Genomic DNA, 27,310 nt, shown 5'->3' on the forward strand with positions numbered 1-27,310 from the left:
AATGAGTAAAATAATTATTTTTAATTAAAAAAATTACTACTACCAAATGTTGGTAGGAATATAAAATGACACAAACACTTTGGAAAATTTCCTTGCCATTTTCTCTAACACTATCTGTCCTATGACTTATAAATTTCACTCTTAGGTATGCATCCCAGAAAATAACATATGGCCACATAATAATCTGTATAAGTATGTCCCTAATAGCTATATACTTAACAACCTAGAAACAGTCCAGCTCTCCAACAAGAGAATCAAAACCAAAAATGTGCTATACTCATACAATAAATTACCACTCACCAGTTGAAATATGATAAATGCTAATGATAGATGCAACATGGATGATTCTCAAAAATGTTATGCTAAATAAAAGAAGTAATATACAAAACAGTGCATACAGTATAATTATATTAGAATTTGAACAAGCAAAACTAACCTATGATGAAAAAGAAAATCACAGCAGTGGTTGACTTGAGGAGAACTCACTGAAAGGGAGTATGAGTAAAGGCAATATTCTTTATTTTAATAAAGGTGGATTACACAAGTGTACACACTGGTTAAAAACTCATCTAATTGTACAATAAAATTTATGATTTTTCTGTGTGTAAACTAAGTGTCAAAAAAAGATAAGAAAATAGTATTATAAACAAATATTGAACTCCAGTTAATGATACGCATATTGAGTTTTTTTTTCATATTGAGTTTTTAAGAGGTAAAGTCTACTGACATCTGCAACTTAATTCAAAATGCATCCATAGAAGTATTATGGTTCATAGATGGATAGACATACATTATAAAGTAAATATAGCAAAATGATAATTGTAAAATCTACATTCTGAGTATGTATGTGTATGTGTGTGTATACACATAGATACATGAATGCTCATAGTATAACTTTTCAACTCCTCTGTGTGTTTGAAAGCTTTCATAGTCATACAATGGGGAAAAAAAAAGAAAAATATAAAGAGTTAATAATATCATAAAGCTGACAAGACTAACAAGAATATGTAATAATATACAGGAATTAATTTCAACATGAAATATAACTTTTCAAAGAAATAGGGGACTCACATAGGTCAGAAAAAAAGTAGATTCTGGAAGGAGCTGGGGAACATAGCAGGGTAGAAAGACCCTGAGCTCACACCATCTATGTTTATAACTTGGTATCATTCACATCCAAGTAGATTAAACCCTCCAATCTGAAGAAGGGCAAAACAAACTCCACAACTAAAAACAGAGAAAAAGCTGCATCTGAAAGTTTAGGAAAGACAAAAAGGCAGAGGAAGCTGCCTGCAGGAGGAGGGAAACTAGCATATGCAGAGGGCAGAAAAATGGTCCCTAGGACCAGCATACAAGGGGGAAGACTAATCCTCATGTTTGACTTTGAAAATGAGAAGGGCTGAATTCCATGAGTTTGTATAACTTGGAGCCTGGAACTTTAAAAGTCAGCTGATGCAGCACTGGGCTAGCCACAAAGGCAAGTGATAGCCGGGTCACTGCCGTTAAAGAGACAACAGCCTACCTGGACAGGAAGCACAAAAATGGCAATTTACACAACACCAGGGGCTAATGGGAGACAGATTTATTCATACTGATTCAGAATGTGTTCAGCAACTTCTCTGAAAAAGAGGGAGCTGGCAGGCACCATTTTCCTCCCCTATTCCCCAGCATAAACAGAGGGTCATCTACAGCAGTCAGGTTACACAGGCATTTGCTACCTAAACTGCTAGCAGTATGCCATGAGTTCCTCTAAGGACTCACCTATTCCAAGCCAGCTAGCTTTGGCCCTGGGCTCAGTGCCAATTTTGTGAAAGCTGCCAATGTGCCCACTGCAGCCACTGCTGCACACTGCACCCAGCCAGTGCATAGTCCCCGGCCATGTGCCCCCAGCCACCAGGGGGAATACAGCCCTCAGTTTCCACAGAACTTCAGGGGATCTGGCATAGGACTAGCGGCCCTGCACAAATTTGCTAACAGTGTTGCCCCATTCACAAATTCTCTCAAAGCCACAACCCCTCAGAGTTGGCCTGCCTAGGTCCCACCAACACCACCGAGAGCAAGTACAGCGATAATAGGCAAAGCATCAGTCTGACAACTGCACTGAAAAGAAAAGCAACTCAGACACAAAATCAGGACATAAGCAACACACATAAGATACTCTCCTGAAGTGACAGATTCTGGTGAACAGGGAACAATACACACCAGGGCACTGTAGGACTTCTTCTTCATAAAGTCACTTTGGTTCAAAAACAGAGAACATTGCCAATTTTCTTAACACAGAGAAACAAACACAGGAAGGAAAAAAAAATGAGAAAGAGAAATTTATCCCAAATGGAAGAAGAGGACAAGGCCACACCCAGAGGTCTAAGCAAAACAGATCTAAATAAAATGCCTCAAAGAGAATTTAAAGCAATGAATCACAGATACTCCTGGACTTGAGGAAAGAGTAGAAGACATGAGTGAGACCCCTAACACAGAGAGATAAGGAATAGCACAGCAGAGATAAAAGGCTCAATAAACAAAATGAAAAACATGCTTAATGGAATGAATAGCAAAAGAACCAAAGGAATGAATTAGTGACCTAGACAACAGAGTAATGGAAAGTAATCAAGTTGAACAAAAGATAGAAAAAGGAATTGTGCAAAATGAGACTAGACTTATGGAATTCAAGAACTCCATCAAAAGTAATAACATTCATATTATATGAGTCTCAGAGCAAAGAGAGAGAAAAAACGGGGACAGAAAATTTATTTAAAGAAATAAAAGCTGAAAACTCCCCTAAACTGGGGAAGGAAACAGATATCCAGATCCAGAAGCACAGAGAACTCCCATAAAAATCAAAAAAGGAAGTCCACAAGAGTGCCTAAATGGCACAGTTAGTTAAATGTCTAGGTGTCTAGCTCTTGATTTTGGCTCAGATCATAATCTCAGGGTTGTGAGATTGAGCCCCATGTCAGGCTCCACATTGGGCATGGAGCCTGCTTAGGATTCTCTCTCTCCCTCTTTCCCTCCCCAACATTCATATTCTCTCTCTCTCTCAAAAAAAAAAAAAAAAAAAAAAAAGGAGGCTAAAAGCAGCAAGACAAAAGAAAATAGTAATGTACAAGGGAAAACCCACAGAGCTAGCAAGAGATTTTTCACCAAACACTTTGCAATCCAAAAGGGAGAAGCATGATATATTCAAAGTGCTGAATGGGAGAAATCTACACCTAAGAATACTCTATTGCAAGGGTATCATTCAGAATAGGAGAGAATAAGAGTTTTCCAGACAAACAAAAAAACTAAAGGAGTTCATGTCCACTAAACCAGCCCTGCAAGAAGTATTAAAGGGGACTGTGAGTGGAAAAGGAAGATCAAAACTGACAGTATGGGGATGCCTGGGTGGCTCAGAGGGTTAAGCCTCTGCCTTCAGCTCGGGTCATGATCTCAGGTCCTGGGATCGGGCCCTGCGTCGGGCTCTCTGCTCGGCAGAGAGCTTGCTTCCCTTTCTCTCTCTGCCTGCCTCTCTGCCTACTTGTGATCTCTCTCTGTGTCAAATAAATAAATAAAATCTTTAAAAAAAAAAAAAACTGACAGTATGATGGCAGGAAACACAAAAGCAATAAAAATGAACATTTCTGTAAAAAATCAGTCAATAAACTCACAAAATAAAAGGATACAAAATATAACATCATATATGTAAAACATGGGGATAAGAATAGTAAATAATAGGTTCAAACTTAAATGACCATCAACTTAATATAGACTGCTATACATAGAAAGGCTATACACAAACCTTATGGTAACCATGTATCAAAAACAACAAGTAAATGTGCAAAAATTAAAAGGAAGTAATCCAAATATATCACTAAAGAAAATCAGCAAAACATGAAAGACAGAAAGACAAGGATCAAAAAAATCTTTAGAAACAGCCATAAAACAAAAAGTAAAATGATAATAAATACATATCTATCAATAATAACTCAGAGTAAATGGACTAATAAATGTTCCATTTATGAAATGGATAAAAACAACAATGGATAAAAACAATAAGACACATCTATATGCCGCCTATAAGAGACTTGTTCCAGACCTAAAGACACCTGCAAATTGAAAGTAAGGGTATGGAGAAATATCTATCATACAAATGGATGTCAAAAGAAAACTGGAGTACCAGTACTTACATTAGGCAAAATAGACTTTAAAACAAAGACTGAAAAGAGACAAAAAGGACACTATCATTATAAAGAGGACAAACCAACAAGAAGATCTAACAATTGTAAATATTTATATACCCAAAATAAGACCACCCAAATACATAATGGAAATGTATTAACAAAAAGTTAATAACAAACACATAAAGGAACTCATTGATAATATAATAATAGTAGAGGAACTCAAAACCCCAGTTAGAGATCATCTAACCAGAAGATCAACAAGGAAACAATGGTTTTGAATGACACTCTGGATCAGATGGACTTAACAGATTTATTCAGAACATTACTCCCTAAAACAACAGAATACACAATCTTTCCAAGTGCACATGGGACATTCTCCAGAATAAATCACATATTAGCCCACACAACCAGCCTCAAAAAATTCAAGAAAACTGAAGTCATACCAGGCATCTTTTCTGCCCACAACACTATGAAACTAGAAAAATCTGGAAAGATCACAAATACATAGAGGTTAAATAACATGTAACTAGAAAATGAATGGGTCCACCAGGAAATAAAAGAAGAAATTTTAAAGTACATGGAAACAAATGAAAATACAACAATCCAAAAACTTTGGGATGCAGCAAAAGTGGCTATAGAGGGAAGTTTATAGCAATACCACCTACTTAAACAAGAAAAGTCTCAAACAACGTAAACTTATGCCTAAGGAGCTAGAAAAAGAATGATAAACAAAACCCAAAACCAGCAGAAGAAAGGATTAGAGTGGAAATAAATGATACAGAAGTTTGAAAAAACAATAGAACAGATCAATGACATCAGGAGCTTGTTCTTTGGATAAATCAATAAAATTATTAAACCTCTAACCACATATATCAAGATAAGGAGACTCAAATAGGATCACAAATGAAAGACGAGACTGAATAACCAATACCACAGAAATGCAAACAATTATAAGAGAATATTATGATAAACTATATGCCAACAGGTTGGACAACCAAGAAAAAATGGATACATTCCTAGAAAAATATAAACTACCAAAACTGAAACAGGAAGAAACAGAAAATTCAAACAAACCAATAACCAGTAAATAAACTGAATCAGTAATCAAAAAACTCCCAACAAACAGAAGTTCAGGGCCAGATGGCTTAACAGGTGAATTCTACCAAGCATTTAAAGAGGAGTTAACACCTGTCCTTCTCAAACTATTCCAAGAAGTAGAAGAGGAAGGAAAACTTCCAAATTTATTTTATGAGGCCAGCATTACTCTAATACCAAAGTAGATAAAGACTTCACTGAAAGGCGAACTACAGTCCAATATCCCTGATGAACACGGATGCAGAAATTCTCAATAAAATACTAGTAGGCCAAATCTGACAGTACATTAAAAGAATCATTCACCATAATCAAGTGGGATTTATTCCTGGGTTGCCAGGGTGGTTCAGTATTTGCAAATCAATCAATAGAAGATATCACATCAGTAACAAGAAGAGTAAGAACCATGTGATCCTCTCAATAGATGAAGAAAAGGCATTTGACAACGTACAGCATCCATTCATGATAAAAACCCTCAACAAAGAAAGTTTATAGAGAACATAACTCAACATAGTAAAGGCATTATATGAAAAATCCACAGCTAACATTCTCAATAGGGAAAAGCAACCTTTTCCCCTAAGGTTAGGAATAAGTCAAGGATGCCTACTCTCACACTTTATTTAACATAATACTGGAAGTCCTGGCCACAGTAATTAGACAACAAAAAGGAATAAAAGGCATCCAAATTGGTAAATTACACTTTTCCTGTTTGCAGATGACATGATACTCTATACAGAAAACCCAAAAGACTCCACCAAAAAAACTGCTAGAACTGATAAACGAATTCAGTAAAGGTGCAGGATTAAAAAAATCAATGTGCAGAAATCTGTTGTATTTTGATACACCAATAATGAAGCCACAGAAAGAGAAATTAAGAAAATAGTCCCATTAACAATTGTACCAAAAATAATAGACACCTAGGAATATATATATAAATGACCAATAAGCATATGACACCACCATTAATAAATCATATTCACAATGAGATAACAACTGTATAGTCTCTAGGATGACTATAATAAAAATGATAGATGCTAACACATGTTGACAAAGTTGTGGAGAAATTGGAGCCCTAATACATTGCTGGTGGGAATATAAAAATATGTGTAAAATCTTGGGAAAACAGCTTGCAGTTCTTCAAAATGTGAAATATATAGTTACCTATTATCCAGTAATCATACTCCTGGCTATATAACTAAGAACAATGAAAAAAGAAATCCACACAAAACTTCAATACAAATGTTCATAGCAGCATTATTCGCAATAGCCACAAAATAGAAACAACTCAAATATGCCTCAACTGATGAAAAGATAAATGAAATACAGTATAGCCACACAGTGGAATATTATTCATTAATAAAAAGAATGAAGTACAGATTCATGCTACAATAGGGATGTACCTTGAAAATGTTATGCTATCTGAAAGAAGCCAGTCACATATTAATTCAATTGAATAGAATGAACAGAATAGGAAAATCTATAGATACATACATTATATGTCTGGCTGCCTAGGCATTGGGGATAGAGGCTGTGGATAATGTGAATTGACTGCTAAAGGTTATAGGCAACCATTTTGGGGGTAGTAAAATGTTCTAAAATTGACTATAGTAGTGCTGCACAACTCTCTAAATATACTGAAAAACAATGAAATGTACACTTTAAATAGGTAAAATGTATAGTAAGTGAATTATATCTTAATTTGAAGGAAAAGAATATTATTTTCCCCACGAATATAAAATATTCTGATATTGTATCATTAGATAAATTATGCTGTAAGACGTTAGATCAGTTGGGGAATCTGGTTGATTTCAAAAGAATTAAGGCTATTAATTAGAATGACAAAATGCAGTAAAAATAAATGAAGCAGGAGAAAAATGCAGAACAGAGTCTGAAGACAACCATGTCAAGGTAACAAATTCACAATTTTAGACAGTGCCAAGAAGGATTGTTGAAATACTATAGTTTATGCTCAGTTGGTAAAATAAGATGACAGCAAAGCTGATTAAAAATAAAACGAGGTTTTGGGGCACCTGGGTGGCTCAGTGGGTTAAAGCCGCTGCCTTCGGCTCAGGTCATGATCCCAGGGTCCTGGGATCAAGCCCCGCATCGGGCTCTCTGCTCAGCAGGGAGCCTGCTTCCCTTCCTCTCTCTCTCTGCCTGCCTCTCTGCCTACTTGTGATCTCTGTCAAATAAATAAATAAATAAATAAATAAATAAATAAAAATAAAAAAATAAAACGAGGTTTTTAAATACCTAATTTTTCTTAATGACATTTTGCTTCTCTTGTTTTCTTTCATTTTACTCTCTATATTAGACTGTTTAGGCTGATATAGCAAAATATCATACACTGGGTGTCTTAAACAAGATATTTCTCACAGTTCTGGAACCTGGGAAGTCAAGATCAAGTCATTTGCCAATTCAGTTCCTTCCTGGCTTGCAGAAGGCCACCTTCTCACTCATCTTCACATGATGGGGAGAGAACAATCTCTCTTTTCCTTTTGTAAAAAGTCACTAACCCATTATGAGGGCCTCACCCTTCTGACCTCATCTACCCTTAATTAACTACCAATTTCCCCTTCCCAAATACCAACACATTGGGGGTTAGGTTTCAAAATACAAATTTTAGGGGGACACAATTCAGTCCATAGCATTCTCCCTTGACGTTATTATAAGGGATGACATGAGGTGGCCAACTGTGCCAACAGTTCTATAAATCTCTCTAGATACTTGAAGCAAAGAAAGATATAAAACAGAATGGTTGCAAATATGTGGAAAGTTTGGTTCTATTATCCTAAGTTAAGGAAACTGCTACCACCTCTGAGATGAAAAAAATATTCTGTATTCACTGCTGACACTGCAAGAGGCACTACCAGAGACAACACACTTACTTTCTCCCTGTCTTTAAATCTGGAATAAGTGCCTCCTAATGATTGAATTTAACCAGAACCCAGCTAGCAAGGAATTTGAACATCTCAGCTCTGGTTTTAGTTTAGTTTAAATTTTAATTTCCTCAATGTATAAATAAGAACACAGAAGGACCATTGTGGAACTGACAGCAGTATGAGACAAAGCAGAATTTATATCTTGCCTGATTGACTAAGGCTGAATACTATTATAATATTTCAAAACAGCCTCATAACCACCTGTGACAGATACCCTGTGGCTCCCCAATATATTCTTTTCTCCCTTTTCTACAGTAATAAAATTTTGAGTTCAGCACATAACAATCTAGTTCATACTATATTTTTCAGGCTCCACAGAAGATGAGATTAGATTCTGAAAAAGGAATGAGAGCAAAAATGATATGAAGCCTTAAAAGTAAAGCAAATACTTCTTTTTTTCTCACCTTCCTACTAACTGGAAAATGTATTCAATGACAGGAGTTGGATCAGCCATCTTAGAACATGAAATGGAAGCTGTAGGCTAAGGATAACACAGTAACAAGATAGAAAGGTGTTTCATAACAGAAAAGAGGTTTGTTGGGTTCTTGATACGATATAGTCATTGAATCAGTCCTGGGTTGTTTAAGCTTAGATTTCATGAAAGAGAAAGAAATTTCTACATTTAAAAAAAAATTATTTATTTATTTGACAGAGAGAGAGAGAAAGAGAGAGCGCACACACAAGCAGGCAGAGCAGCAGACAGAGGGAGAGGGAGAAGCAGACTCCCCACTGAGCAGGGAGCCTGACTCAGGGCTAAATCCCAAGTCCCCAGGATCATGACCTGAGCCAAAGGCAGATGCTTCACCAACTAAGCCACCCAGGCACCCCAAACTCTTACATTTTAAACCACAGTTACTATGGTCTATTAAAACATCTTAACTGGTATCCTTATACCCACCTCAACCATTCCTAAAAATAAATATTCACTAGACCACCAAGTTAATTTATGAGGCATGTTCCCTAGTTTTGATTATTAGTCCAAAAAAGAAAGCTTTTGATTCTATACTAAAAGAACTCCAGCTCTCTACCATATTGATTTTTCATGCCTATATTTATCATTTTTATATACTACTGATAGGCCAAAGCTACCATTTCCATAACCTGAGCATAGAATTCCTAGAATCATGCACCAGGTTTCATCTAGTAACACAAAAGTGACTATTAGAAATTCCCAGATATCTGATGCTTTTTGAAAGTTCACATATGCCACTATACTTTTACAAAAGACCTACAGTAGTACCTGTTTTTGCCAAGCAAAAGAAATGTGAAGAGGATTTTCACTTTTACCAAAAAAAGGTAAAAAGTGAAAATAGAGTTGAGTGATTGTTTTGCAGCCAGCCATTATAGGGGCTATAAGCATGCTATAAGCAGGAAGAGTGGAATGAATCATTGAACACTACATCAAAAACTAATGATACAGTGGCTAATGGAACATAATAAAAATATTAATTAATTCGTTAAAAAAAAGAGTAGTGCCACCAAGCGTTCTCTAGGAACTACACTCAGCATCTCAGCATCAAGCTGCCATAGTTTTAAACTGTGTCTCTGAGCATCTGCACTTTATTTCAATTTATTTTATGCATCTGTTAGCAAGACGTGGCCTAAGGCATCAGGAAAGTCTAAGAGAGGTTATTTTGGGGGTCTGGGAATGCTCAAAAAATTTTTCCTTATAAATTAGTGGTAGTTGCTTCTTTGCTTTATGCCCTTTAGGTTTATGAGGGTCTCACAGGAACACTCTACCTTCAGATAGTGAGGGATGCTTATATAGAAAAAAATAACATTTATGGATTACAAAAGATAGAATATAGCAGTTATGCAATAAATTTATGTTATTTAAAAATTCCTCTAGGTAAAAAATTTGCTTGTAAAGATTTATAATTATATAATACATGCTTTTTTCATATAAGTTCACTTGCCTGGTTTGGTCTATAAATGTTACACTCAGGGGAATAGGTACAGTAAGGTAAATCATTCCTGATTTTGAATGCAGAAATAGGAAAATAACTGCAGTCTCAAAATTTGTTCAGTAAGTCATAAATAATTTGAAATAAGATATCTGGTTACTCTCCTGTGTGAAAAAGGACTTTTACATGGATAGCATATTTTAGTAAGCAAAAAGCAATCACTATTGTAACTGTGGAGCAACATCACTGCTAGTAAAAAACCCCTCAATTTCAATATTTGTTTCCAATAACAGCCAAATCACTTAAGCTTTGAGTTTTTTAGGGCTTTGTGTATAGGTCTAAACTCTTCCCTAAATACGATGTCATCTTGGGGCACTGAAAGTATTGCTAAATGATTTCCTGCTATCTTAAATAAAGGAAAAGACGGTGCAAGAGGACAATGACAGGCATATAATGCCACTGAGTGGCATAATGGGAACAAAATTAACAAATTCCTATGAATCCCCATCAAAATGTGCTAAAAAGGTAAACTTGTTCTATATGGTAAAGTATCTACTCATGTGGATTCCATTGGTAATTGAGGTATTGGTACCAGTTCTCAAGAAGAATTTTAAATCTCTTGAAAGAATGAGAAAGCTATCATGTTCAAAGATCTAAAAGCAATTGATATTAAAATAAAGAATAAGGCATTAATATACCCCCATTTCATAAGATATTTGTAAGCAGATATAATAGAAATGGAATGCTAATTAAGTCATTAATATTCTGAAATTTAATACCTTATTCTCTTTATCTTAGTTTTATTTTTATTGTAATCATACACACAGTTTAACAAATCAGACAAATCTAAAGGATATTTGAGAAATTAGAAAGGTATCCCCAGGCGCCTCGGTGGCTCAATGGGTTAAGCCGCTGCCTTCGGCTCAGGTCATGATCTCAGGGTCCTGGGATCGAGTCCCGCATCCGGCTCTCTGCTCCGCAGGGAGCCTACTTCTTCCTCTCTCTCTGCCTGCCTCTCTGCCTACTTGTGATCTCTGTCTGTCAAATAAATAAATAAAATCTTTAAAAAAAAAAAAAAAGAAAGGTATCCCCTTACCTCTCTGATTTCGTATTTCCCAGAGGCAACTACTTCTCAATATTTCTGCTATTTATTTGGGTATTTGCCTAATGTGTCTCAAAATAACATTTTTACATTGCTGCTTACTGACTTTTCAAAAAAAAAAATTCTTTTTCACCTACCCCCTCATTATTTATACAAGCACCTTTGTCGTATCCCCAACCCCCAATAAATCACAGTGTTAACACTATTGATATTAATTACTAATTTTGCCTCACAAAAGTTTTTGTTCTCTGGGGTTACCTTTTTTTTTTTTTTAAGCTGCATTTCTTTAGCTTTTATGTACTACTGACTAATTCGACCCCAAACTCTTTCCCCAGTTGCCGAAATCATCTTTCAGTGTATTAAATACATTGGGTATATATATTCAGAGAAAGGAAGAAGAGGGATGGAGATAGAGACAGAGAGGGAAGAAAGAAAAAGAAAGGGAATGACTATTTATATAAAATTTGAATGATCCCTAGTGACAAAAAAACAAATTAGCTATTGCCTGGATCCAGGAGCAGAAAAAAAGAAGGACCGCTACGAAGAACCAGGAGTGATGAGAATGTTCTCTATTTTTACTATAATAGTGATTTCACAGGAAACTCACCACATGGCGGAATGTATATAATTTCAGATTGTTTTAAGAATTATAAACTAAATATTTATGAATATAGTTATAAAATACTAAACAAGATATTGGTAAATTAAATCCAGTAAAATATATTGACAATTATAAGCTTTGGCCAAATAAAATTTATTCTAGAAATGTAAGTATACATGTTAAATATATATACTTCGTATTCCATTTGTTACTAATATATTTCATATATTTCATCCTTCACCTTTCCTTAACTTAAATTTTAAGTTTTCTAGGCCTCAGTCTTGAAACTAGAGGCATTTCTTACTACTCACAGAATAAACCTTGGCAAGATACAGATACAGTAAAGCAGATAATATTCTTCAGCATATAAATGTCTTTGCAAATGTTATTTCTAAAAAGGAGGCTATACTTTACTGATTGCTGCCACCTCTTGTGAAAGTAATCTTTAGTTTCTAAGGAACATACAATTCTGTTTGGTTCTTTTACTAAATAATGTGTTCCCCTGATAATAATATTTAAGTTGACAGAGCATTTCCAGGAAAATATATAAATACATGTGAATTTTCTTTATTAAGCCAGAAGAGGATCATTGGCATGTTTTCTTTTGTCACATATGCATGGAAGAGAAAGAAAATTTTAAAATACGTCTGTGTTAGATTTAGACAAAAAGTTTGACTGCCTAATCTCATTTTTAGGTTTTAAATTAACACAAAGACAGGTCAGTATCAGGATACATACCAATGTTCATTAACTCAACAAATTAAAAGATAAAACCTCATGATTATATCAATAGTCTCTGGAAAGGCATTTGACAAAATTCAACAGCCAATCCAAGTAAACATCTAATGTAAACAGGATTAGAGGGAAATTACATAAAGATGATAAATATCAACAATAACAAAAATAATAACAAACTAAACAACAAAAAGCTATAGTCATTTCTATCAAAATCAGGGAGAAGACACACATGTCCATTTTTTCAATTATTATTCAGCTTTGTTGTTGTTTTTAAAGATTTTATTTATTTGACAGAGACAGAGACAGCAAGAGAGGGAACACAAGTAGCAAGAGTGGGAGAGGGAAAAGCAGGCCCCCTGCAGAGCAGGGAGCCTGACATGGGGTTCCATCCCAGGAAGCAGGACCCAGGACCCTGGGATCATGAACTGAGCTGAAGGAAGATGCTTAACAACTGAGCCACCTAGACACCCCTCAGCTTTGTTTTATAGACTCAAGCTAATTCAGTAAGATAAGAAACTGAAGTAATATATATAGGTACAGAAAAGTTAAGGGAAAAATTTACAAAAATATTTTAGAAATAAAAGAATGTGATAAGTTGTCTAGACACAAGGTAAAGAAACAAAAATCAGTAACTTCTATTAGCAATAACCAATTATCAGTAAAATTGGGAGGAAATCACCATTTATATTTTTAGTTGTTAATTTGACATCTGTCAAATTTGTTAAAAGCCTAAAAACAAATGTTTACCCAATAGCATTGGTTAATATACTTCCTAATATACAAAATGGTTAGGGAGACAAAACATTTTTCACTAGGCTGAATTTAATCTGATTAATAGCAGGATTATATTCCTATATATCAAGGTTAATTCAATACCATAGCAGTTACAACTTAACTTAGAATTCCATTAGATATACAGAGCTGATGTAATTAGTTGGTGTTGTAGCTATGACAACAAAATCCCATTAGAATTTAGTCTTCAAGAAGAAATTATTTATATATATATATATATATATATACGCCTCAAAAACTTTTTCATTATTGTTCTATGATTCAAGCTACTGAAAGCATCTCTTTTCTAAGTATCTCCAAAAGCCTAACAGTAGAAGTTATTTATACATAGTGATAAATAAGTAAGATCCTAACTATTAGCATTTTTCAAAAATAAAATATTCACCTCTCAAATCCCAAGTCAAGGCGTCACTCCTACATGAAATATTTGCTAAAGTTCTGAGCCAATGCCACAGTTTAACACTTACTAAAATTTACCGAAATTTTAACTTACTTAACATTCAATACATTGCAAATTAATTTTATATCATGCTTGAAAGAAATATGTATATCTTTTATTTTATCTATTTTTATACATCTATATAGATACCAAATTTCTGTGAACATAAAGATCTTTTCTCATTGATATATAACAAAATGAAAATTGGTAGTCAGAAAAATAATTTGTCCATGGAGCAAAATAAAAAACATTTTTTTAAAGATTTTATTTCTAAGTATTCTCTACCACCTAAAATAGGGCTCAAACTTAGAAACCCAAGATCAAGAGTCACATGCTCCCCTGACTGAACCAGGCAGGCACCCCAAAATAAAAATCACTTTTAAAAGAAAAGACTAATCTTGTGAAGCAAAATTATAGACAGAGTAACATGGAAGAATATCACGTTAGGAGTAGGGAGCTAGTACAGGTCCTAGTTCTGTCACTGTCTAACCTGGACATATTACTCAAGTTCTCAGCTTCTTCAACTACAAGAAAAAAAGAAAAAAAAGGAGAGAGAGAAAGAATGAACTGAGTTATTTCAAGGTTCTTTTCAATTCCATTATATTCTTAATACAAATACTTTGTACTAGAAACCATGGAAGACCTAAAACACATAATAGACAGACAGGTAGTTCTGTATTTCTCGCTAAGAATGTATTCCTTAAAAGAAACAAATAATGGGCTTATATTTAGTATAATGTTCCATGATTCAAAAGGACTAATGATCTAACTAGTTGTGGAGTTAGACTATTAAAGATGATTCAGTGTTTATTTAGTTGGATTCCCCTGCGAGCTATACACTTGCATTTCGAAAGGTCCACTGAGATATTTTGTACTATTGTTATTTCTGTAAGTATAAATAGCTGTTAAGTATTTGAGGGCTACCTCTCTTCTTCAGATGACAACTTTTTAAATATCTAATAATAAGGATGATGGACAATTTGAGCCTCCATTACAAATAAAAATAAGATCTAAATTTATAATCTACTTACAAAAACAGCATTTTGCAATGTCTTTCTTTTCTCAGCCTATCTACTGTTAGTTGCAATGAATATGAAAATGATAGTTTTCCTCTTGCTACATTAGAAATAAAAAATCAAGACTATATGCATATAATCATTATCCCCAAAGCTGCTGTCACCATTTGTTTTCTATGTACAAGGTACAATGAAAAACACTTTACATGGATTATCTTACTTAATTTTCATTTATTTCTATAGCCCCATGAGATATGTGGTTACAGATGAAGTTGAGGCTCAGTAAGGTTAATCAACTTGTCCAAGGTCACCAAACTAGTGAATATACAGGTTGACAGCTTTGAAAATAAGAGCTATGTAACATTTCAGTACTCTAATCTTGTCTCAAGATTAAAGAATATAACCTGATTTGCATGATATGAATATAAAACAAGAGCCATAAAGAAATGACTTTCCGAGGATTATAAGAAATAACAGAGCTTCAACTTATGGTAGAATCAAGATCAGCCACTGAGTTAGAGCAACCAAAAAGACAATAACCAAACACTTCTCCTAACTTCAGTGGTATAAGTAAGATCAAGTGATCCTTATGCCTCATGCTTCAAATAAGAAATTAGTAAAAGTGTATCAAAAAAGGAGGAGACGTGTTTATCTCTGATCTCTGTATCATAAGAGTATGGGAAAAACCATACCAGCAAAATACTTTTTTACATCCCACTTACAAGGCCATTCTGGAATATCAGGTTAAGAAAAAACTGATCCAAAAAAAAAAAAGAAAAAACTGATCCAACACAAGGCTTTACAGTTCTTATGGCTTTATAACTCAAGGCACTTATAAAAGTCAGAAGCATTAGTTTATTAGTTTTCCTATAATGTGTAAAAACAGTTCATTTTGCAAATATAGGGCAAGAAAAAATGAGACGGTGGGTGATGGCAAAATATAGTGGTTTAGGATACAGTAAAAATGGACACGAGAACTCAGAAACTTATGATTAAGAATGGGAGACAAGGTCCAGGCTCTGAGAAAAAAGAAAAGATTGGCAGAGATTACAAAAGAAATAAAAGATAGGCTAGTTATCCTATGGTTTGTAAGGACAACTCCATGTCAAGTTGTGGTTGGTAAGAGGCCTCAATCATAGCCAGTACAGTCCATAAGGTAATAATTGAGAAGCAAGAAGACACTTGAAGAGACAAAATGTGACCCATTTATTCTGACTCTAAGAGTTCTACTCACCAAAGTCAGGAGAAATACAGGTGTTTTTTTGGTTCCATATATCCCCCAAATTTCCATTATTTTAGTCTGTTATCCAAAATTCAATTCTTACAAGGACAGAAATAGTTTTATACCAGTTACAATAAGTCAGAAAACAAAAACCTGGGAAAGACACCTGGAAGAGATATTTGATAAAATAATACATTGACTTAAATACCTTTTCACAGTGGGACTATCATCATGAGTAGCAGTGCTTTTATTCCTAAGGGGGAGGAGGGTGTCTGTTTGGAAAAAATTGAAAAAGCAAAGACCAGAAGCTGAAGACCAACCTTATCTACGAGGTAGAAGCTTTGTATGGAAGTATTTTTCATACTGGAAAACACTAACTCCAAGGGTGATATTTAAGGACACTTGAATTAAAATTAAAAAAAAAAAAAAAAAAGATACTGGACATACTTATTATCCCGATCCTTAGGGTAGTAGTAGCACAAAGCTATGGAAAAATAAACCTCAAGGGGAGCCTGGGTGGCTCAGTCAGTTGAGTGACCAACTCTTGCTCTTGGTTTTGGTTCAAGTCATGACCTCAGGGTCATGAGATGGAGCTCTGCATCAGGCTCTGTAGTTGGTAGGGAGTCTGTTTTCTTCTCACCCTCTCCTTCTGCCCCTCCCCCATTCATGTGTAGTATTTAGGAACTTAACTACTCAAGAACAGGGAAGGAATCAGCTGACCTTGGATTGGCAGGTTTTTATCTGCATTATTAACCTGCCTTTGTCACCCAGGAAATCAACCCTAGACTTGTTTCCCTCTTTGAAGCAAGTGTCTTGGTTGACTAATTCTATTTTATTGTAACTTTAAAAATGAAAGTTTTTGTTCTAAATTTATAGCAGGTGCCTTATTCTTTGCTTTGAGTGAAACCATTCCATATCCTCTGGTTTAGTATAGATAATTGGCTTTAAGATGTTAGGGTTTTTTTTTTTTTTTAATTGTACATGTCTTTATTAATTTGACTGTTAAATTGCTATGGCTAGCAATCATTTACATATGTAAAGTTGCATTCCCTTTGTATTTCATGTGTAATTTCCTAATTGAGTACATTTTATATTAAGGATGGATTATGCATGTTTGGGTCAATGAAAGCTATGTCTTACTTGATTTGTCCTTTGAAAATAAAGTTCCCTGATTATTTGATGCCTTCTAAAAAAAGAAAGTAAAAGAAACCTCAAGAAGTCTGCAGAACTTTATTCCTTGATCAAATTTATTCCTAAATATTTTATTATTTCTGTTGCTATTGTTACTGGAATTGTGTTCTTAATATCTTTTTTGGATAGTTTCTTGTTAGTATAAACAAACACAACTGATTTTTAGATGTTTATTTTTATTTTTGTATCCTGTAACTTTACTGAATTTATTTAACAGTTTTTCATAGAGTCTTTGGGGGTTTCTATATGTAAGATCATATCATCTGTAAATATAGATAATTAATTTTACTTCTTCCTTTCTAACTTAAATGTCTTTTTTAAAAATATTTTATTTATTTGACACAGAGAGGGAGAGAGATCACAAGTAGGCAGAGAGGCAGGTGGAGAGAGAGGGGAAGCAGGCTCCCCACTGAGCAGAGAGCCCGATACAGGGCTCGATCCCAGAACCCTTAGATCATGACCCAAGCTGAAGGCAGGGGCTCAACCCACTGAGCCACCCAGGTACCCCCAACGTAGACATCTTTTATTTCTTTTTCTTGCCTAACTACTTTGGCTATGACTTCCATTACTATATGGAACAGAGGTGACAAGAGTAGACATACCTGTATGCTTTTAAACATAGAGGAAATGCTCTGTTCAGCTTTTCACCATTGAGTATGATGTTATCTTTGACTTACCATATATAGCTTTTATTATGTAGAGGTACATTTCTTCTATACCTAATTTGTTGAGAGTTTTTATCATAAAAGGATACTGAATTTTGTCAAAATTTCTTTGCATATGATCATTGAAATGATCATATGGTTTTCATTCTTTATTTTGTTAAGTGTTAGATCATATTTATTGTTTTGCATATGTTGACCATCATTGCATCCCAGGGATAAATCTTACTTGCACATAGTGTATAATCCTTTTAATGTACTGTTAAATAAAATTTGCCACAATTTTTTTGAGGATTTTTGCATTAATGCCCACCACCAGGGATACTAGCTTATAGTTTTCTTAAAACACTAATGAAAGGAGTGCCTGGATTGCTCAGTCAGTTAAGCATCCAACTCTTGATTTCCGCTCAGATCATGATCTCAGGGTTGTGAGATCAAGCCCCATCAGATTCCATGCCAAGAGTAGAGCCTGCTTAAGATTCTTTTTTTCCTTCTAACTCTCTGCCCCTCCCTGCTCTTGTGCATATTCTCTCTCTCTCTCTCAAAAACTAAATTAAATTTTTTTAAATTGATGAAAGAAGCCAAAGATGACACAAATACATACGAAGATATCCTGTGTCCATAAATAAGAAATAATGCTGTTAAAATGTTCATTCTATAGAAAACAATCTACAGATTCAAGGCAATTTCCCATCAAAATTCCAATGACACTTTTCACAAAAATAGAAAAATAACCCTAAAATCCATATGGAACCATAAAAGAGGCCAAACAGTCAAAGCAATACTGAGCAAGAAGAACAAAGCTTCTCACTCTTTGACTTCAAACTATATTACAAACCTGTATTAATCAAAACAATATGGTGCTAGCATAAAAACTGACAGAACAATGGAACAGAATAGAGAGCCCAGAAATAAACCCATACATATATAACTAATTTACAACAAAGGTACCAATAATATTCAACAGGGAAAAAGCAGTCTTTTCAATAAATGGTATTGGGAAAATTGTATAGCCACATGCAAAAGAATGATATTGTGGGGCACTTCATGGGGCATAGTCGGTTAAGCATCCAACTCTTGGTTTTGGCTCACATTATGATCTCAAGGTCCTAAGATTGAGCCCCAGATCTGGCTCCATACTGAACGTGAAGTCTGAGTTTTTCTCTCCTTCTCCCTCTATCCATCCCCGACCATCCCCTCCAACTCTCTCTCACTCTAAAATAAATGAATAAATCTTATAAAAAGAATGGCATTATATTCTTATATTAACACCATACATAAAAATCAACCCAAAATGGATTAAAGACTTAAACCTAAGACCTGAAACATAAAACTCCTACATGAAAACAAAAGGGAAAATCTCCTTGACAGGGGTCTTGACAATGATTTTTTTAGAATTGACACCAAAAGCCCAGGCAACAAAATCAAAAATAAACAAGTGGAACTACATCAAACTAAAAAGCCTCAGCATTGCAAAAGAAACCATCAACAAAATAAAAAGACAACCTATGAAATGGGAGAGTATTTGCAAACCATAAATCTGATAAGGGGTTAATATCCAAAATACGTATGGAACTCATAACAATCCAATTGTAAAAAAAATAGTAACAATAAAATAACTGGGCTAAAAAATAAGCAAGGGAATGAATAGATTTTTTTTTCCAAAAAAGACATATAAATGGCCAACAGGTATGTTAGAAGTTGCTCAACATCACTAATTTTTAGGGAAATAAAAATCAAAACTATAATGAGGTATAATTTCACACCTGTTAGGTTAGCTATCACCAAAAAGTCAAGAGATAACAAATATTGGTGCATATGTAAAGGGAACCCTTGTACACTGTTGGTTGGGATGTAAACTGATACAGTCATTATGGGAAATAGTATGGAGGCCCCTTGAAATAAAGAAGAGAACTACCATATGATCCAGCAATCCCACTTCTAGATATACATCCAAAGGAAATAAAATCACTATCTCAAAGACATATATACTCCCATCTTCACTGCAACATTATTCATAGTAGCCAAGATTTGGAAACATCCCAAGTGCCCACTGATAGATGAATGGATAAAGAAAATATGGGGGACACACACACAAACACACACAGAGTCGGGAATATTATTTAGCCTTTAAAAAGAAGGAAACTGGGCACGTGGATGGCTCAGTTAGTTAAGCATCTGCCTTTTGCTCAGGTCATAATCCCCAGGTTCTGGGATTGGGCCCTGAGTCAGGCTCCCAGGGGGCCTGCTTCTCCCTCTCCTCCCCACTGGCTCATGAGCTCTGTTGTTATCTCTGTCTTTCTCTTTCAAATAAATAAATAAAATCTTAAAAAAAAAAAAAAAGAATGAAACTGGGGCACCTGGGTGGCTTAGTCAGGTAAGCGTCTACCTTTGGCTTAGGTAATGATCCCAGGGTCCTGGGATCAAGCCCTGCACCAGATTCCCTGCTTAGCAGAGAGTCTGCTCCTCTCTCTCCCTCTACTGCTCCCCCTTCACTTATATTCTCTCTGTTAAATAAACAAGATCTTTTTAAAAAATAAAAAGAAGGAAATCCTGCCATTATGACAACATGGATAAACTTAGAGGTCATTATGCTATGTGAAATAAGCTAGCCATAGAACAACAAATATCAGATGATCTTACTTATATGTGGAATCTTTAAAAAAAAAAAAGTCAAACTCAGAGAAACAGAGTAGAATGATGGTTACTAGAGACTGCAGGGTGGGAGGAAAGGGGAAATATTGATTAAAGTGTACAAACTTTCAGTTCTAAGTTCTGGAGACCCAATGTGCCACAAGATAACTACAGTTAATGACAATATTTTGTATACTTGAAATTTGCTAAGAGAATTGATCTCAAGTGTTCACACCACACACCACAAACAAATGGTAACTATGGGAAGTGATGGATTTCTTAATTAGTTTGATTGTAGTAATCATTTCATAATGTAACTTGTATCATGTTGTTGTAGCATATAATATCATGTTGTATATCTTAAATATATACAATTTTTATTTTTCAAAAAATAAGTAAATTTTAAAACCTACTAATTAATTTCATGTAATGATCTAGATTCATGATACTATCATGATACTATGATAGTATGCTTATTCATAGTAGCAACAAGTAACAACAAGAACCCTGATACGGGAATCAAGAATCATAACAAGAAAAGTATGGGATAAAAAAGCTCAACATTAAGATTTGAACAAATGGAGAAAGAAATCACATTCCTGTATAGGTGGGAAATATCTATATTATTACTTATTGCTCAAATTCATTTATATATTTAATACAATATAAATATTTTAATACAATATAATACACATATACATTATATAAATACAATATTTTAATACAATATAAATATTTTTAAAATAAAAATCTCAATGCATTTTATGTGTGCTGGGAGAGATAGATGTGGAGCTTCTTCAGTTCAATAAGAAATATATACACTTTGGGGCACCTGGGTGGCTTAGTCAATTACACATCTGCCTTCAGTTCAGGTGATGATCTCAGGGTCTTTGGATCAAGCCCTGCATCAGGGCTCCCCCTCCTCCCTGCTCATGCTCTCTCTCAAATAAATAAATAAAAATTTTTTAAAAAGAAATATATACACTTTTTTAAAAAAGTGTAACAAGAAAAAACTAAGCTGAGTTGAGGAGAAGGAATTAAGATGGTGAAGTAGGACGAGGACCTTGTGCTTGTCTGGTCCCTTAAACACAGCTAGGTAATTATCAAATAATTCTGAACACCCGGGATATTGATTTGAGGACTAAGAGAACAAACCACACAGCTAGGGGAAGAGGCCACATTGTGAAAGGTGAGAGGTACAAAGACATGATGTGGGGAGAAAAGAATCATAGGTTCTGTGGCGGGGAGGGATCTCTGATCATGGGGGGGTGGGGAGAAAGACTGAAAGCAGCACAAAGAAGATTGCACAAGAAAAACATTCCTCCAAAACTGCTGACTGGAAAAATGAGAGGGGCTGATCATCACAAGCTCTTAAAAGCAGCAGGGCTGGAAGTCTGAAGTTTAACAAGTCTGCATCATCACCAGGGTCAAGCCTGGGACATAGTTGTGCTCTTATGGAGAAGGAGAGCAGAGGCCCAGAAGCAGATAGCGTGTTCTGAGGATCCCCTAGATCACACTGGGAGAGACAGTTCCCCTTCATGGAGTGCATTTGGGAGAGGTAGCACTGCCTCTCTGGGGCCAAAAGAGCTGTAGATGCCATTGAGTTGCTCTGTTCATTAGTCTATGAGCAGAACACTTGCTGAGGGCAACTAACCTGGATGCTGCTTTTTGCTATGCTTTACCATAAAATCCAAGTCCATGTGAATTCATGCAATTGCTTTTCTGGGACAAAGTGGTACTAGCCACTGTGCAGTGAAACCCTCATCCAGAGGATCAGCATAGGTCTCCACCATGCAGAGTCCCTAAAATTTGGAGTTTTGAAACCCAACCACATGCCTGAAATAAAACAGGGCACTATACCACCAGGCAGGCAGACAACTCAGACACAGGCAGGATGAAGGCAGGGATCTGATGAAAGCCTGGGACACAAGAGGAGAAATTATTTGTTCTTCTGTGAGGGCTTCCTGAACAGCAGAGGGTGCAAAGACCTCTCTCCTGGGAAGAGTGCTGGCTGTCACCATTTTCACCACTCCATTAGCATGAATATACTTCAGCAAGTAACACAACAAAAACAGTCAAGGCTTGCGTTGCTTATACCAAACCCCATCCTCCTGCACTTTTCAGGTACCTTTTTTACTGGAGCAAGTATAATTGAAAGCCAGAGCAGCAGCAGGTCCCTCCACCAGAAGACCAGCACAAACCCCAGCATGCATCAGGTCTACTGATCATTGAGTGTTACAAAGCTTCAGCTCCAGTGGAAACAGGACCAGTCACAGTCTTTCCTAACACAGAAAAGACAGAGACCTAGAAAAAAATGCCAAGACAGGAATTCATCCGAAAATAAAGGACAAGAAGTCATGGCCAGGCAGCTAAATGAAACAGATATAAGTAATATGTCTGAAACAGAATTTAAAACAACAATCATAAGGATACTAGCTGGGCTTGAGAAAAGCATAGACAACACCAGCGAAACCCCTGCTACAGATATACAAGACCCCAAAACTAGTCAGGCCAAAATAAAAAATGCTAAAACTGACCTGTAAAAACAATTGGATATAATCACACTGAGGATGGAAGAAGCAGAGGAATAAATAGGTGATATAGAAGATAAAATTATGGAAAATAATGAAGCTAAAAAGAAGAGGGAAAGAAAATTATTAGACCATGAATATAGACTTGAGAATTCAGTGATTCCATAAAATACAATAATATCCATATCATAGGATCCCAGAAGAAGAAGAAAGGGAAAAAAGGACAGAAGGTTTATTTGAATATATTATTGGTGAGAACTTCCTTAATCTGGGGAAGGAAAAAGGCATTTAAGTCCAAGAGGCACAAAGAAATTCCCTGAATCCCCTCAAAATCAATAAAAACACCAAGGCATATCATAGTGAAACTTGCAAAAAGAGTTAGTGACAAAAGTTGCTTAACCTACAAGGGTAGACACATAAGGTTAGCAGCAGACCTGTGCACAGAAACTTGGCAGGCCAGAAAGGACTGGAAGGAAATATTCAATGTACTAAATGGGAAAAATATGCAGCTAAGAATATTTTATCCAGCAAGACTGCCATTCAGAATAGAAGGAAAGATGAAGAGTTTCTAAGACAAGCAAAAACTAAAGGAGTTTATGAACACTAAACCAGCTCTGCAAGAAATATTAAAGGGGACTCTTTGAGCAGGAAAAAGAGACAAAAAGTAACTTTAATGTTGTTATGCAAAAGTAACAAAGACCAGAGAGGAACAGACGCAATCTACAGTAACAGCAACTTTACAGGTAACACAATGGGACTAAATTCATATCAATAATTACTCTGAAACTAAAGGTACTAAATGCTCCAATCAAAAGACAGGGTAACAGAATGGATAAAAAACAAGACTGATATATATGCTATCTATAAGAGACTCATTTTAGACACAAAGTCACCTCCAGATTGAAAGTGAGGGGTTGGAAAAGTATTTATCATGCTAAGGGAAATAAAAAGAAAGTTGGAGTAGCCATAGTTATATCTGAAAAACTAGATTTTAAACCAGATTGTGACAAGAGATGAAGAAGAACACTATATCATGTTAAAAGGGTCTATCCAGGGGTGCCTGGGTGGCTGAGTGAGTTAAAGCCTCTGCCTTAGGCTCAGCTCATTATCCCAGGGTCCTGGGATCGAGCCCTGCATCGGGCTCTCTGCTAAGCATAGAGCTTCCCTTCCTCTCTCTCTGCCTGCCTTTCTGCCTACTTGTCTGTCAAATAAATAAATAAAATCTTTAAAAAAAAAAAAAGGTCTATCCAACAAAAAGATCAAACAATATATATTCATATCCCCAACTTGGGAGCATCCAAATATATAAATCTAATAATAATAAACATAAACTCATTGGTAATAATACAATAATAGGGGACTTTAACACCCCACTTACAGCAATGGATGGGTCATCTAAACAGAACCAGATGAACTTAACAGACATATTTAGAACATTCCATCCTAAAGCAGCAGAATACACATTCTTTTCATGCACATGGAAAATTCTCCAAAATAGATCACATACTGGTTTACAAAACAGACCTCAACAAATACAAAAAGACTGAGATCATATCATGCATATTTTTAGACAATGCTTTGCAACTTGAGGTCAAGTACAAGAAAAAATTTGGAAAGAAGGCAAATACAGAGAGGTTAAAGAACATCCTACTAAAGAATGAACAGGTTAACCAGACAATTTAAGAAGAAATTTTAAAAATACATGGAAGAAAAGAAAATGAAAACACGATAGTCCTAAAACTTTCGGACACAGCAAAAGTGGCCATAAGAGGAAAGTATATAGCAATACAGCCCTACCTCAAGAAGCAAGAAAAATCTCACATACACAATTTAACCTTACACCTAAAGAAGTGGGGAAAAGAACAGCAAATAAAGCATAAATCCCACAGAAGAAGGTATAATAAAGATTAGAGCAGAAATAAATGACATAGAAATAAAAAAAAATTAAAAAGGTCAACAAAACTAGGAGCTGGTTCTTTGAAAGAATTAACAAAATTGATAAACCCCTAGGCAGACTTATCAAAAAGAAAAAGGATCCAAATAAATAAAATCACAAATGAAAGAGGAGAGATCACAACCAGCACTGCAGAAACAAACAATTATAAGAGAATATTATGAGAAATTGTATGCCAACAAATTAGGCAATCTGGAAGAAATGGGCAAATTCCTAGAAATATATAAACTACCACAACTGAAACAGGAAGAAATAGAAAATCTGAACAAACTGATAATGAGCAGAGATTGAATCAGTAACCAAAAATCTCCCAACAAAGAAGAGTCCAGGGCCAGATGACTTCCCAGGGGAATTCTATCAGACATTTAAAGAAGAGTTAATACATATTCTTCTCAAACTGTTCCAAAAAATAGAAACAGAAGGAAAACTTCCAAACTCATTTTATGAGGACAGCATTACCTTGATTCCAAAACCAGGCAAAGACACTAATGAAAAGGAGAATTACGATCAGTATCTGATGATCTGATTTGCATCTGATGAACATAGATGCAAAAATTATCAACAAGATACTAGCTAATTGACTCTAACAGTACATTAAAAGGATTATTCACCACAACCAAGTGGGACTTATTTCTGGACTGCAGGGTGGTTCAATATTTGCATTAATTAATAATTTGCATATTAGGGGCACCTGGGTGGCTCAGTGGGTTAAACCTCTGCCTTCGGCTCAGGTCATAATCTCAGGGTCCTGGGATCAAGCCCCGCATCGGGCTCTCTGCTCAGCGGGGAGCATGCTTCCCCCTCTCTCTCTCTGCCTGCCTCTCTGCCTACTTGTGATCTCTCTCTCTGTCAAATAAATAAATAAAATCTAATTTGCATATTAATATGGCAATAATAATTAATATTTGCGTAAAATAATCAACATGATACACCATGTTAATAAAAGAAAGGATAAGAAGCATATGATCCTCTCAAGGGATACAGAAAAAGCATTTGACAAACTCAAGCATCTATTTTGATAAAAACCCTCAACAAAGTAGGGATAGAAGGAACATACACCTCAACATTGTAAAAGCCACATATGAAAGACCTACAGTTAATATTATCCTCAATGGGGAAAAACTAAGAGCTTTTCTGCCAAGTCAGGTGCAAGACAGGGATGTCCACTCTCTCCATTGTTATTTAACAGAGTACATCCTCAATGGGGAAAAAATAAGAGCTTTTCTCTACAGTCAGGATGAAAACAGGGGTGGCCACTCTCACCGCTGTTATTTAACATAGTACATAGTACTGCAATCATACCAAAAAAAGAAATAAAAGGCATCCAAATCTGCAAGGAAGAAGTCAAACTTTCACTATTTGCAAATGACATGATACTTTATGTAGAAAACCCAAAGACTCCACCAAAAAATTGCTAGAACTAATACATGAATTCAGGAAAGTAGTAGGATATAAAATCAATGTATATAAATCCATCACATTTCTATACACCAATGATGAAGCACAGAAAGATAAGTCAAGAATTGATCCTATTTACAATTGCACCAAAAATCATAAGATACCTATCAATAAACCTAACCAAAGAGGTAAAAGATCTATACTTTGAAAACTAAAGAATACTTATGAAAGAAACTGAAGAGGACATAAAGAAATGGAAAAACGTTCTGAGCTCATGGATTGGAAGAGCAAGTATTGTTAAAATACCCACACTGTCCAAAGAAATCTACACATTTAATGCAATCCTTATTCAAATACCAATAGCATTTTTCACAGAACTAGAACAAACAATCCTAAAATTTGTATGGAACCACAAAAGATCCCAAATAGCTACAGCAATCTTAAAAAAGAAAAAGCTGGGAACATCACAATTTTAGACTTCAGGTTACATTACAAAGCTGTAGTCATCAAGACAGTATGGTATAGGAACAAAAACAGACACATAGATCAATGGAATAGAAGACCCAGAAATGGACCACAACAATATGGTCAACCAATTTTTGACAAAGTAGAAAATAATATCCAATGCAAAAAAAGACAGTCTCTTCAATAAATGGTGCTGGGAAAACTGGACAGTAACAAGCAGAAGAATAAAACTGTATCACTGTCTTACACCATACCCAAAATAAACTCAAAATGGATAAAAGACCTAAATGGGAGACAGGAATCCCTCAAAATCCTAGAGAAGAACACAGGCAGCAACTTCTTTGACTTCAGCCATAGCAACTTCTTACTAGACAAGTTTCTGGAGGCAAGGGAAACAAAAACAAAAAGGAACTATTGGAACTGCATCAAGATAAAAAGCTTCTGCACAGCAAAGGAAACAATCAACAAAA

General features: G+C 35.3%; 1 protein-coding gene across 1 annotated transcript in view; it reads right to left on the reverse strand.

The window, feature by feature from the left end:
• LOC111150096 (syntaxin binding protein 5 like) overlaps window positions 1–27,310 on the reverse strand; it is a 416,035-nt gene that overhangs the window by 335,804 nt on the left and 52,921 nt on the right. The window lies entirely within an intron of this gene.

This window comes from Enhydra lutris, unplaced genomic scaffold (assembly GCF_002288905.1).
Source record: "Enhydra lutris kenyoni isolate GAN:26980312 unplaced genomic scaffold, ASM228890v2 scaffoldscaffold2, whole genome shotgun sequence".
NCBI classification, from domain to species: Eukaryota; Metazoa; Chordata; class Mammalia; order Carnivora; family Mustelidae; genus Enhydra; species Enhydra lutris.